The sequence below is a fragment of the Triticum aestivum genome, chromosome 5A (assembly GCF_018294505.1).
Source record: "Triticum aestivum cultivar Chinese Spring chromosome 5A, IWGSC CS RefSeq v2.1, whole genome shotgun sequence".
Classification (NCBI taxonomy): domain Eukaryota; kingdom Viridiplantae; phylum Streptophyta; class Magnoliopsida; order Poales; family Poaceae; genus Triticum; species Triticum aestivum.
Window position 1 is genome coordinate 661,804,005 of NC_057806.1, and position 14,738 is coordinate 661,818,742.

Below are 14,738 nucleotides of genomic sequence, written 5' to 3' on the forward strand. Positions count from 1 at the left end.
ATCTCTCTTTTGTATCATCTAGACACCCACCCTATATCTCCTTCGCTTTAACACATATAGGTGAAGCTCAAACTGATTCAAACTAAGGTTGAAGCCTACATGCAGACTCGCCTAACATGGCGTGTTTTTTTGTATGTACAATCATTGTTGTTCTGGTTGTCTGCTTTAGGCATACTTATAGTCTAAGATCTGGAGTGATATCCCACCATGCATCAAATTGTGCGTATTAAATTGATTTGTATGTATGGAATTTTGTTATCACAATCAATTTATTTAACTTCATATCATTGCAAGAGAGGTAAATTGTTTCTTTTTGGGTATGTATCTATCTTTCTACAATATATCAAGTTTAGTTAATTTGATTTCATTGTTTATATATGTATTTAAAGTTAGCTAGATTGTCTGCATGTCGTATAAGTGCAATTGCATGGCCAAGCAGTTCTGATCCATGACATTATTGTCTGTGAGGCATACATTTAATTAGGGTGTGTCTAGAGCACATCTAGATGTGCTCTAGTTATTGCACATCTAAGTGAGTGAATCAAATATAAAGAGGAAAAGAAAAAAGAAAAAGAAAAATATCCACACGAATCTCAACGCAAGATCAATGACATAGGACTTAGATGTGCAATACTTATGGCACATCTAGATGTGCTTTAGCAAAACTGATTTAATTATTGTTGGAACCTTCTGGTGAAACTTTGAAGAATGAATCCCTTACTACAATTGTTTAATTTGTTTGAAGAGTTTATTGTAATTTGCAAGGCTCAAACAACATTAGAACTATGATTCAAGTCTGATAGTTGCTTATACATTGTGCAAAAATATGGTTTGCATGAGTTCACAAATGCCCCACTAAAGTGGAGAATTCATTTTCTTCTTATCTCTTATATGTCCTCTGATAATACACCTATGAATCTTTAGGATTTGACACAACAATATCCCGCAGCAACGCGCGGGGTATTATCTAGTACTCCCTCCGTTCCAAAATATAGCGCGCCCACGCTTTTCGAGGTTCAACTTTGACCATAAATTTAACCCACGAGACCGACTGCGGCAGGATCAAAAATTATATAATTAAAAACTTTTTTGAATACGAATTCATTGGTATAATTTTTTCGCCCGCCGCAGTCGGTCTTGTTGATTAAATTAATGGTCAAAGTTGAAGCACGGAAACCGAGGACGCGCTATATTTTGAAACGGAGGGAGTACAAATTAACAATTGGTATCAATCATGTACCGAAAGTAAAAGAATTTCCATGCTCACATATTCCCCTCAAGATAAAAGGTTCAGAGTTTCAGAGGGTGCTAACATTTGTTTACTGTCTTACGTTGCTTCCGGAGGTTTCTAAAGATGTCGACATACAAACTTCTCATTGTTGGGACGCGAACGAGGAGCACACGGCAACGCACTCCTCTGGAATCAAAGCCACTCATGATTCGTTTGGGGATAGGTGCATGCTTTTGTTTAATTGATAGGGAGATTGCAATATTGCGTGCTTGTGTATATGCCAACAGTAAAAAGCTGCCATACTTATTTAATTCGAGATAGTGTGTCTGACTAACATACCACAAATTTCAACAAAGCATTCAATGACAAAGACTTTGGGTACACACCCATTTAATAACATTAACAAGGATGAAGCACAGTAAAAAGATAGCAATTTCGTTTGTGTGTGTGACAACATACATTGGTTTTGATTGTGTGATTAATTGCACCTAGATTGGAAGTTTATCACAAAAAATCACACCTTCCTCGGAATTTTTATTATGAAATTGTCAGATTTTTTAGAAGAGAATAATTCCTGACATTTTCAGGAAAATCCTGGGATTATTATGAAAAAGTTTATAGAACTATTACCACGACATTCCCAGTTTTTCGCTTAAGATAAAAAAACATGAAATGTGAAATCTCTCGTATTTATTTACCTAATTTACTAGAAATTACTATTTGGGTCTGTGCTTATACAATGGTTATGCATTTTATACAACATTGGCGCATGTGTTTTGGACGATAAGGGTTTGAGCATAGGTCTAAATCATGCATGTGACCCACGCATAGGGATACAACTCTTGTCAGTTGTTCAGCCAGATAAGTTGGGCAAAAAGTAACTGCCCGTACAAGAATCGAAGAGGCGAAGTAAGTGTCTACGCATTTAAATATATTACCTCATCACTGAACTAGTAAAAATGAAATATTAAATTGACTCCATACATGTATTGGTAATGTACTTTGTGGTGAAACAACAGTGCCAGGGAAACATCCCATTGCTCATAAATGGTGCAATGAATCAGCTGGCAAGTTGGTTGTAACAATGGTCAATAGATAAAGGAAGCAGACGAAGATACGGGGCGATAAATGAACGCAATACGGAGAGGCTAATATAGTGGGCTTTGATCCCAAGATAACTAGATGGGTATGATTGTAGTGGCCTGCGTCGCCGAGTGCTCTTATGCAATTTCGCTCATTGTTATTACTACCTACTCCCTCCGTCCCATAATGTAAGACAGCTTTTGACACTAGTGTAGTGTCAAAAAATGTTTTATATTATGAGATAGAGAGAGTACAATTTGATGTCCTATAATGTTGTCTCTGGTTGTGTTAGATTGTTTCATCTGTACTCCTCCACAATTTGGCGGATGGGGATAAATTTTAGCACATGATACTATGATTCACATAGAGCATCTCGGTAAACATCCATCATGGTGACTTACAACCTACAAAATTCAGAAATAAGATGATGATAGTTTAGCCTTAATCCTAAAAGTATGCTGCTCCGTATGTCCACCCTTTCACCGGACATCTAATCATTGCGTACATTATTGACATAGTTTCATGGAGGAGAAAAGGGCAAGATATACGGATTATCATTTACCCTGAATCGCTGAACAAAGAGGCCAAACAATTTACTACTGTTATACATATTAGAAGGATAACTCTCTGAAACATGAGTTACAAATTTAAAATGTAGCAATTATATACCAAAACAGGTATACTTAGTTAAGTTCTAAGACAACTCTATTCTCACTCATTGACCAATATATTATAAAGTTGAGGGCAAAATAACCAATAGAATTATAGCAACAGTTCAATGCAGACTACACTGCAATCTGACTGGTCATATCTTAGGTACTTTGCAATAGACGTCCTGTTTTATAAAGCAAATTTTACGCTGCAATCTGTTCTTGATTACCTTGGAACCTCCAACCCAATAACAATCAAAATGAGTTGGCAGTAAAGTTAACAGGTTGTCTGGTGTGTTTTTTCGAGAGTATGCCAATGGCGTATCATATTTTTATAGAAAGGAGCAATCATAATTACAAGAGGCTAGGCATAGATGCGAACATCCTGCTAGCGGAACCCACTCAACACCTAAGGAAAAAAAGACCTAACTACTCACAATACGGTGTATTCTTCCGACTCCGGCTTCATCCCATTCTCTAAGACCGTCAAAGATTTGGTCCACCAATTGTCTCGGCCTCCTCTGTTGCTCCAGTTGCCCAAAAACTCTAGCATTCCTTTGTTTCCATATGGACCAAGCAATGAATATGACAATAGTGTCGAAACCTCTTCTATCCCTTGTGGCAATTGCACTCCGCACTTGAAGCCACCATGCCTCAAGTGAATCACCAGGTTGCGGCTGTCTAACGGTGACGCTGATTTCTGTGAAGCATAGATGCCAGACCTGAGCGTGGGGGCAGTGGAGAAGTATGTGATCGACTGTGTCTTCCTCTTGTAAGCACGTGTAGCAAGCATCCGTACTGTCCTGCAGGCCGTGCCTAGCTCGCCGATCCGAGGTCCAAAGTCTATATTGCACCGCTAGCCATGCAAATTTTTTTGCATTTGAGGATCGCCCCACTCCTCCAAATACACTCATACATTGGAGAAGTCGCAAGCCCAAGGTGCAGAGCCCGATACACCGACCTAGCTGTGTACTGCCCCGAAGCGTCCCAAGGCCATGTAAATGTATCCGGCACTTGAGGGTCACGATAAGCATCCATAGTCACCACTCTGAGATGCATGAGCTGTATAAGGGCCATAAAAGGTGGCTCTCCATTAATATCCATCTCCCACCTGCTATCCACCATAGCCTGGCCGACCGTCCGTTTGTTTTGCACTCTGGTGGAAACCAAAGGTAATATGGCCGGCGCAATGTCTTCCACCGCCAAGCCGTTCATCCATCGATCCTTCCAAAAGAGCACTCTGTTACCGGCTCCCATCGTGATTTGCACGAGTTGATTGAAAAGCTGCCTCGCTTCGTCATCGACCAAGAACGGGATGCCTTGCCAAGGTATATCCAAGTCCGTTCTCCTCAACCATTCCCATCTCACCCTGAGTGAAATAGCTTGCAACTTCAGATTCTTAACTCCGAGGCCTCCAAACCTTGTTGGGCGACATATGGTGTTCCACGCCACAAGGCATTGCCCGCCGTTAACCTTGTCCTTCCCAGCCCAAAAGAACGATCGCATCCAGGCGTTAATTTCATTGAACACCCAATCAGGAGCATTGAGCACCATTAGCTGATGGATAGGTCCCGCCGCGACCACTGGTTTGATGAGAACAAGACGTCCTGGCCGTTGAATGAGACCTCGTTGCCAGGACGGGAAGAAACTCCTCACTTGATCAACGAGAGGTTGCCAGTCAGCTCTGGACAGTTGGTGAATCGCCAGGGGAATGCCCAGATACTTGCAAGGAAACTGCCCAAAGTCACATTGCAGATGTGCGGCAACTCTGCGCTGGCCGTCCTCCGTGCCGCGAATCAAGATCGCCTTTGATTTACTATAATTCACCTCCAAACCTGATGCATGGCCAAAGCTCGCCAGCGCCTGCTTGACAAAAATCAAGTCCATCTCCGTTGGTTTGATGAACAACGCAACGTCATCCGCGTAGATTGATAACCTTTGTGTCGGAGAGATCCCAGTGAGGTTGCTAACCACCCCTTCCACAACGCCTTTCCTGAACATCACCGTTAGGGCTTCCATCGCGATGACAAACAGTAGTGGTGAGACGGGATCCCCTTGGCGAAGGCCGCAAGCATGCACAAAGCTCTGTCCCGGACATCCATTCACCACCACCTTTGTGATCAGGTGGTGGCCATATTGCTTGTCTGGTGTTTGACATGTTGATTCAGAGGTCACATCCCTACTGTAAATACTCTATCTATATGTGGTGCAGCCTGGGTCGTGGACTGCTGCGCTCCCATGGTGCCAGCGGCAACGGCCATGACAACCCTAGCCGCAAGGAGGGAGAAAACAAGACGCAGACGAGGAGAGGATAAATTTTGGACCCTCATAAATGCCATATGTGTGTCATGAAGCAATTTTGCTCTGACAATTTTTGAATGCAAGTTTAGTTACAAGAGGATGAGAACTTTAATTGTGAAGCATGAAACTTCCTGTTTGGATGACAAGTTTTAAATTTTTATGTGTTTATTTTTTGTTCATAGTAACTTTAGTGTAAATCAGGATGATGTTACTTCGTGCCATATATGTGGCACTTATTATTTGGTAAAATTTTCGAGAGGAAGTTGCGTGTGGTGGGAGGAAAGGAACACGCACGATTTCCCTGACGCGTACCGGGTTTTCCTTTTTCCAGTGGGGACACGTGGCATAGCCCTTCACTCGAACAAGTCGCTGTTAATGGGTCCCGTAAAAAAAGTTTCTGTTAACGGGGGGCAGAGTTGGATATGCACACGTAGTCGTACACGTGAACGACCACGACCAGAACACGTATATTTATTCCGCCGGCCTGCACTGCACCAGATCGAAAGAGACGAGGGGTAGAGAGCACATAGTCTTGTTCGCAAGGTCTTGACATTGCCAAACTGCCCTACATTCGCAGCACATAATCCCAGTCTACGATGGGATCAGCAGGAGACTGGTCGGGGCTGCCGGAAGGTCTCCTGCTCATCGCCATGGGGGCCATGGAGGTCGCCGACGTGGTCCGTTCGGGAGCCGTCTGCTCTGCCTGGCGCTCCGCCTACGCCACGTTCCGTCGCCTCCGCCTCCCCACGCCGAACCAGCCGCCCTGCCTGCTCTACGCCGCCGGGGACGCCGACGCTGCCGTGCTCTACTCCTTGTCCACCAACGCCACCTTCCGCCTACCGCCGCTCCACAGCGTCATCGGCTCGGCGCACGGGTTGGTGTTCACCACCGACGAGGCGGCCAACCCTTACCTCCTCAACCCCGTGACCGGCGCCCGGGCCGCGCTTCCGGCGATCACGACCCTCGAGCGCGTCAAGAGCAGCTTCCTGGACGGCGAGGGGAACACTGTGTACGACGTCGACCACGTGTGGGGAGGCGAGCCCGACACCATGCAGCACGTGACGGCGCACAAGGCGAGAGGCTGGATGTACAGCAGGGTGGCCATCTCCGGCGCCGCAGGGGGCGCGGCGGCCTGCACCGTCCTTCGCTAGTCCAGGCGACGAGTGCTGGACTCCTCTCCCTCAACTCAGATGGTTCTACCCTGGCTTCCCCACTGTCGTTCAAGACGACAAGAAAAGTGGCTTGTTTTACGTGCTACGCTCCGCCGGCAGCCTGCACGCTTTGGATCTGAGTGGTCCGTCCCCGGTGACGTGGCGCGTGGCGACCACGATGGGAAATCTCGTCCCTATGCACACCCCCTATCTCATCCCCACGCCGTGCGGCCGCAGCGTCTTGCTGGTGACGAGAAGCTTGTTCAGGTCCGTGGAGTTTCCGGAGGACGGGCAAGAGAAGAGCTTAGACGGGCGTGACAGACATCGCGTCAACGCCATCACCACCGGCATCTCGATCGAAACGATTGGTCTCAATCTCAACGGGAGAAGGCTAGAGAGGCCAAAAGGCGTGGTGGACAGTGCTATGTTCCTTGGGCTCCCGTCGCGCATTGGGCAAATAGCTCCCATGCGACATCTTTGAGTTGAATTGTCTCTCATGCGACGTCGTTAGTTGTAATGGCTCTCATGCGACGTCTCCCAGCGCAGAAATAGCTCAAGCAAGACAACCCGTTTACGTGGCTAGTTAGCTGTTAGTTAGGCTGAGGTTTAGTTAGGACATTGGGGGTTATGTGCTCTAACTGGTGGGGTCCACCTAGGCGACCGATGACTGTGTGACCGTGCTCGACTCGCCCGTGCTGGACTGGGCAAGCGGCGCCGCCGTAAGCATCTTCTCCGGCAGCGGTTTCTTCTCCGCGGTGGTGGAGCGCATTTCTCGGCAGCGGCAGAGCTATTGCGAGTGAGCCCGAAACCCTAGTCCCACTCCCCAGAATTTTGGGGGATCTGTGGCCTCATGCTGCCCCTATGTTTCTTGGCGATTTAGAATCTCGATTGGATCCGGGGGCTGTTTCTTCTCCGCGGCCCGGTGGTGGAGCTCCTTTCTCGGCAACGGCTATTGCGAGTGAGTATTTTCCAAACTCTAGTCCCATTCCCCAGAATTTTGGATAAATCTGTGGCCTCATGCTGCCCCTGTTTCTTGGCGTTTTAGAATCTCGATTGGATAGGAGCGCGGGGGCTGAATGAGATGGAGCGAGGAGACAGTGCTTCAAATCGGTAATGCCACCCTTTTTCTCTTTTAGCTGTTATCGAACTCGATTTGGTAGTGACTGTCGCTTACACTGCCGCCGCTGCCTACCATTGAAAAAACAGGGGGAGGTTTAGGTTCTGCCACCACATTCGCAATTATAGTGGATTTTTTCCCTGTAAAACCAAGCTCAGTGATGGCAGTGTCCAAGACATTGATAGAGATACCACCGTGAGGTTGGATGTCGAATTTGCAGATGTTGATCCTCAGGAATTGGAGAGCATGAAGGAGAAGGCCCGTGGGCAATTTGGTGGAGAGAATTGGGGAGAGTATTGTTTGGGGTCCAGAACAAGAGGTATCTCTGCTATGTTTCGATAACTATAATGGTGAATATTTGAGAATTGAAGATGAAGAATCCATGGTTGCTGAAATTGATCAGCAAGAAGGGTGGGCAAGCAAACAAGTAACATTTTATGCAGAGCTAATTGATCTGCAAACTCATTTCAGAGTTGGTTATGTGCCATCAAAGATGGCTGCACAGGTGGAAGATGATGAGTGGGTTTCACAAAAGAAGATGTTGGCATTGTTGACTGAACCAACTGTAGTAGCCGAAGATACATGGATTGATGCAGATGGAGAGGAGGGAACCCATAGTGCTAGGAAGATTGTTGTTGACTGGAATGCAGTAGAGTTGAATGAAAAAACAGATTTGGTCATTACACCAACATTTGACATTGATATGGCCGAAATGTTTGGCATTCAAGTTGATGACAAAGATAAGGAGAAGGATGACAGTTCTTTGCCTGCTGATGGTAACACAGACCCTAGAAATGCAAATGAGGATGAAGAAGAGCTGATGAGAGAGGCTGCAGATGATGTGGATGATGCAGATGATAATGAGCTGGTTTGTTTGTATGACAGAGAACCCAGTTATTGAGGTGGGAAAGTTGTGGCCAAGCATGAAGGCGTTTAGGATGTCTTTCAGGACCTATGCAGTGAGAAAAGAGTTTGATGCCAAGACTACGTGGACTGATCGAAAGAAATTTTATGCTCGGTGCAAAGGTTATGATGGTGGTGGCAATCCTTGCAAATGGTACTTGTCTGCCAGACTACAACCTGATGGAAGTACAGTAAGGGTAAATCAAATACCACACCAGCATACATGTATGACCATTTCACAGAGAGTTTCAAAGATGACATCAAAACTTTGGGTTACAGAGAAGATTGCTCCTATTTTAGCCAAGACTCCAAACACTACTGCAAAGAGGCTTAAAGTTGACTTGGAGAAGCTGTACCCCATCCAGCTGCAATATACCATAGCGTGGAAAGCAAAACAAAGGGCCATGAAATCATTGTATGGTGACTGGGCAAATACATTTAGGATGTTGTATAGTTTTAAAGCAGAGGTGGAGAAGAGGTCACCTGGAAGTGTGGTGGAGATAGATACAGAGGTAACAGAGGATGACAAGGTTTTATCCAACAAGTTTTTTTATGTGTTTGAAGCCTTGCATAGATGGATTCAAAGCAGGTTGTCGTTCATATTTGAGCATAGACTCATCTTTTTTGACTGGAAAGTGGAATGGTCAGTTGGCTGCATGCAATGCTCTAGATGTACACAACTGAATGTTCCCAATTGCAATAGGAATGTTTCAATCAGAGACAGAGGCATCATGGATATGGTTCATGATGCAACTGAAAAGATGCATAGGGCCAGTTTCTCCTTTGGCCATCCACACAGATGCATGTAAAGGGTTGGAAAATGCAGTAACAAATGTTTTCCCCCATGCTGAGCAGAGGGAGTGCTTTGGACATATGTGGATGAATCTGATAAAAAAATTCAGAGGAGATGAATTTTGGCGCATGTGGCCAGCAGCAAGATCCTACACCAGACAGAAACATTCCTATCACCTTGGTAAGATATTGGCATCATGTAGTGATAATGAATTTGCTTCATGGTTGAACACCCACCATTCTCTGTTGTGGTATAGATCAGGTTTTAATACTGCCATAAAATATGATCATATCAATAACAACTTAGCAGAAAGTTTTAACAACAAAGTGAAGGATTTGAAAGACTTGCCTGTGCATGACATGGTGGACCAAATAAGGATCATGATCATGCGTTTGTGGGAATTGAGAGGAAAAATTGCTAATATTTTGGAAGGGGACAAGCTTCCAGCAGTGGTACAACAAGTGGTCAACAGGAGTAGAAATCTTTCACATCTATCTGTTGAGAAATCTTCCTTGTGGGGTGCTGAAGTTAGAGATACAAAGAGTGGCAAGAGGCATGTGGTAAATACTGAGTTGCATGAGTGCACTTGCCAAGAGTGGCAACACACTGGAAAACCATGTGAGCATTCCATACTTTTTTTGGCATCTAAACCCAGGTTAAATATGCACCCATATTTGCATGAGTATTATTCAGTACAAAAATTCAAAGCTGCATATGCAAGTCCAATTCCTGCACTGACTGACCAATCTCAGTGGCCTGAGGTGGAAATAGACTTTACCTTGTGTCCCCCTGTCACTAGAAGAAAGGCTGGGAGGCCAAAACAAAGCAGATTCAAAGCTTGGTTTGAGAAAGGTGGTTATAGTAAGAAGGGGAAAAAGGAAAAGGAAAAGAATGATAAGCCCAAAAGGGCTCAAAAAGGTAACAAAAATAGGTGCAAGTTGTGTGAGGTACTTGGGCACAGAATTTGTTCATCCAAATGCATCTACACTCCTCAGAGGCCAAAGTATGTTTATGTTACTATTTTTGCAAGTTTTTGATTTTGCTACTTATTCTAGTATCTAACCAAGTGAAATGCTTTATTTTTAGAAGGAAGCATGCAGAAAAAGCCCCACCTCTTGTTGTTGAACAATGCTGGCCAGTGAAAAAAGCAAGACCCAATGGCTTTAGAAGGAAGAGCACTAAGCAGATAATGTTTGGTGACAAAGATATGGAGCAAACTGAAACTGTTACAGCTGAACATGAGCTAAGTGTTTCTGTTTTGGACGATGTGATGCATACTGAATCTGTTTTGCAGGCGCTAGGGCAATCTGAAACTGTTGCAGATGAAGCAACTGTTGTGCTGCCATGCGAATCTGCTTTGACAGCTGTGTTGCCATGTTTGAAGGTTGTGCTGCCAAGTGTTGAGTTGCAAACTGAAGTAGTTGAACAATGTGTGCCATCTACTCAATCTGCAGAAGTGCAAACTGAAGAAGTGGGACATGGTCAGGTGCAAAAGTTGAGGGGGCCTAGTGGAGTTGGCAAGAAAACCAAGGGGCCAAAAAGCAAGAGCATCAGCATCAACAAACTATGCGCCGTGGAACCGAACGGTGGAAAAAAGGAGAAGAAATCGAGTGGTAGAAAGAAGCAAAAGAAATAGAGTCGAAATCATTCAAATTTGATGTGAAAACTTAAGTTTGTTGTTGTGAAAACTTATGTTCTTTCATGTGAAAACTTATGTGCTATGATGTTGATTTGACTTAAAATAAAATTCAAATTTGAACCTATCTCCAATATTTTTGGAGTTCATTTGTTTGTTCTGTGATGTTGCATTACTATGCACTTTAGTTCATAAATCCAACCCTTTTTGTGAAGTCCAACTCATAGTCACTGAAAATGTTGTCCAAACAGGCTCCAAAGTAAGGGAAAACGACCCCATTTCTAAGCAAGTTTTTTTCGACCTTCTCAAAATCACCCAAAAAGATTTTCTTAGCTTATATTATACCTATATAGGATCAATACGAAGTCTCACCTTTTTTGAATAAGTATTCGTATTATTAATTTATTTTTTAAAAACACCTTTTAATACAAAGTCAGCAATAAAACAAGTTTAAAAATTTAAAATGCGAAAATAACTTCAGATCCTCCTTAGTCACTCCAAAATGAAGCTAAGGTGAGGTTTTTGATTTTTTGCATTTTCAAAACCTCAAACCCTCTTCTCACTCCTTTGAACTCTATGCAACCTCAGTCGAGATAGTCCAATTTGTGAAGGTTTTTTCATGCAAAGATCATTAGATCAAGTTTATCATTTTATATCATAACTATGTGACATAACAAGATTATATGCACATGTTTTTCAGTTTTTAGATTTTTTTTGAATTAGTTATACACATTTGAAGTTCGGCCAAACCTTTCAAAACCCCGTTGACTGCCTCGAAAACCCATGTAACCCTAGCGCCAAACGTCCACCGTCGATCTAACCCTAACGCCAATCTGCGGCCGTCGGATAGGCCTTCTAGAAGGATTCCACGGGGGCAATCCATGGGAGCCCTGATTCTCCAATCTGATTGGCCACCGTTGTTTTATCTGACTAACACATAACGTTGAGCGGGGGAGCATCTCAGTGACCGTTGGGCCGAGCGGATCGGGCCCGGCAGAGCCTGGCATGCGTGCGCATGGCCGTCGAGAGGGGCGATGACCCACAAGCATAGGGGATCTATCGTAGTCCTTTCGATAAGTAAGAGTGTCGAACCCAATGAGGAGCAGAAGGAAATGATAAGTGGTTTTCAGCAAGATATTCTCTGCAAGTACTGAAATAAGTGGTAACAGATAGTTTTGTGATAAGATAATTTGTAACGAGCAACAAGTAACATAAGTAAATAAAGTGTAGCAAGGTGGCCCAATCCTTTTTGTAGCAAAGGACAAGCCTAGACAAACTCTTATATAAGGAAAAGCGCTCCCGAGGACACATGGGAATATCGTCAAGCTAGTTTTCATCACATTCATATGATTCGCGTTCGGTACTTTGATAATTTGACATGTGGGTGGACCGGTGCTCGGGTGCTGTTCTTACTTGAACAAGCATCCCACTTATGATTAATCTCTATTGCAAGCATCCGCAAATACAACAATAGTATTAAGGTAAACCTAACCATAGCATGCAACATATGGATCCAAATCAGCCCTGTCGTGGGTTTGCATGACAGATGTCCTTGTGAAAGGACTTAGTCATGGAGCCATCGCAATGGGTTAGCTTAAAGGGGTTAAACCGGACAAGGGGACACGGGGAGTTTATACTAGTTCGGCCCCTTCAGTGAAGGTAAAAGCCTACGTCTAGTTGTGATTGGTATTGCTAGGGTTTCGAAGGCCGGGGAGCGAATCCGCTTTGTCTGGTTCTCGAGTTGTTGTCTCTCGTCCCTAAACCGATGTCGGGTCGTCCCTTTATATACATAGGTTGATGCCCACCGGTTTACAGAGTCCCAAAGCCGGATCATAAACGTGTCCGGTTCGGTCTCTATCCTTCCTATCTTACAATGCAAGTTACATAACAAGGTCGGTTTACATCTACAGGCCTTAACTCGCCTCTGGGCCTTGGGCCTTCATAAAGCGCCATCATTCTTACGTCTTCATGGGCTTCTAATCTTCATAAGGTTAATCTGGCTACCCCTGGCCGATTTACGTCCAGTAGTAATATCCCAACATTAGGCCCCAGATTGGTTTGAACTTGTTCATGTCAATCTTCAATACTTAGAAAAATTCCTCCCTTGCATCTTCATCTTGATCTTGTAAACCGTCGTGACGTCATACTTTAGGACCATGATAAACCTCCCTGACGTCATCTATTCGTTGGAGCTGAAGATTACCTTCATTAATGTGTATTCAGTCATCGAGGCGACACCATTATTAATTATCCATTTGTGCGCTCCTCGATTCCCGCACTTGCCATTTTATCGCTTCGCCTTATAAATAGGGGCATAGGACCTCTTTCTTTTCTTTCCGCTACCTCTTCATCCCTTCTTCTTCCTCGCGACGTTTCCACACCTGAGCATCGCTGCCATCGTCAAGCCTCGCCTCTGCCTCACCGTCGGTCGTTGCATCGACCTGTTCGTACCAGAGTTCCGCAGCACACCTCCGCTGCTTCCGCGGCCGCAGTAAGTCCTTTCCCCTTCCTTTCTAGATCCATTAGGGTTTCCTTGTTCTTCGCGGTTCTTTGAAGTTCATCGGAGCTTTAGTGTTGTTCTTCCTTAGCCTATAGATGAACACTTCACACTTGATGTATCCTATGCCATGGCTAATCTTCTGTTACCATCACAAACCCTTATGCGCAAAAGACTGATCTAGTCTTTTATGAACTGTTTTGGGACCAACCTTTTTTCCTTTTAGGTCTAAATCTTTTTCTTTTCCTGACTTGTGGTAGATCCAAAATGCCCCTGTGATCCTGTAAAAACCCATCATCTACTTATTACTTCTCAATGCCTTCCTCTAGGCCCAAATAATGGTGAAGTGTTATGTAGTCGACGTTCACATAACACCACTAGAGGCTAGACAACACACATCTCATCAAAATATCGAACGAATACCAAATTCACATGACTACTAATAGCAAGACTTCTCCCTTGTTCCCAGGAACAAACGTAACTACTCAGAAAGCATATTCATGTTCATAATCAGAGGGGTAATAATATGCATAAAGGATCTGAACATATGATCTTCCACCAATTAAACCAACTAGCATCAACTACAAGGAGTAATTAACACTACTAGCAACCTACTAGCACCAATCCTGGACTTGGAGACAAGAATTGAATACAAGAGATGAACTAGGGTTTTGAGATGAGATGGTGCTGATGAAGATGTTGATGGAGATTGCCCTCTCCCGATGAGAGGAGTGTTGGTGATGACGATGGCGATGATTTCCCCCTCTGGGAGGGAAGTTTCCCCGGCAGCACAGCTCTGCTGGAGCCCTAGATTGGTCCCGCCAAGGTTCCGCCTCGTGGTGGCGGAGTTTCGTCCCGAAAGGTTGCTTCTAGTTTTTTCTCGACGAAAGACTTCATATAGCAGAAGATGGTCATGGAGAGCCACCAGGGGGCCCACGAGGCAGGGGGCGCGCCCTAGGGGGGCGCCCCCACCCTCGTGGAAAGGGTGTGGGCCCCCTGGTCTTCATCTTTGGCGAGGATTTTTTATTATTTATTATAAGGTATTCCATGGAGTTTCAGGACTTTTGGAGTTGTGCAGAATAGGTCTCTAATATTTGCTCCTTTTCCAGCCCAGAATTCCAGCTACCGGCATTCTCCCTCCTTATGAAAACCTTGTAAAATAAGAGAGAATAGCCATAAGTATTGTGACATAATGTGAAATAACAGCCTATAATGCAATAAATATCAATATAAAAGCATGATGAAAAATGGACGTATCAACTCCCCCAAGCTTAGACCTCGCTTGTCCTCAAGCGAAAGCCGATAACAATAAATATGTCCCCATGTTTAGAGGTAGAGGCGTCGATAAAAATAAAATACGGACATGAGGGCATCAT

The 14,738-nt window shown here is 44.4% G+C and overlaps 1 pseudogene; it reads left to right on the forward strand.

The window, feature by feature from the left end:
* The first annotated feature begins 5,783 nt into the window (after positions 1–5,783).
* LOC123108272 (uncharacterized) lies at positions 5,784–7,192 on the forward strand (annotated as a pseudogene).
* The last annotated feature ends 7,546 nt before the right edge of the window (positions 7,193–14,738 follow it).